The sequence below is a fragment of the Filicampus tigris genome, chromosome 11, assembly GCF_054856515.1.
Source record: "Filicampus tigris isolate MCC_2025a chromosome 11, RoL_Ftig_1.0, whole genome shotgun sequence".
Taxonomy (NCBI): Eukaryota; Metazoa; Chordata; class Actinopteri; order Syngnathiformes; family Syngnathidae; genus Filicampus; species Filicampus tigris.
Window position 1 is genome coordinate 17,876,256 of NC_141227.1, and position 517 is coordinate 17,876,772.

A 517-nucleotide genomic window follows, 5' to 3' on the forward strand; every position below is an offset into this window, starting at 1 on the left:
GAGATTTAGGAATCGTTGTTTATCACCTTTTGTTTGGCTTCAACATGCCCAAAGATTCAATGTCGGCAAAGTGTTTATATCCTGATTTAAAAAAAAAAAAAAAAAAAAAAAAAAGTCTTATTTGGGGTCCCCAACCAGACTCAAAACTCACCCCTTGGAAAGTTCGAAAACATTCTCCAGTTTGACCGGTGAATTTGAAATAGGGTGTATGTGTCTATCATAACAGGAAAACACAAGAAAAAGCCTCAAGGACCATGCTTACAAGTGAACAGGAAGTCAGCCATTTTGTTTTGAAATGGCCATTTTGTAGCAAATTCAATGTGCCAAATGAGACACAATCGGAAGCAGTTAATACGAGATGGCGCAAAATGATGTAGCTTTTTTTTTTTTTTTTTAGTTTGAGATTATTTCATTAGGTGACCAAGTTCACAGCTAAATTTACTCAAGTACATCTTCACCAATATAATCAGTTGAAATGCAACTTTAGGCATTCCAGCTAAAAAAAAAAACCCACACA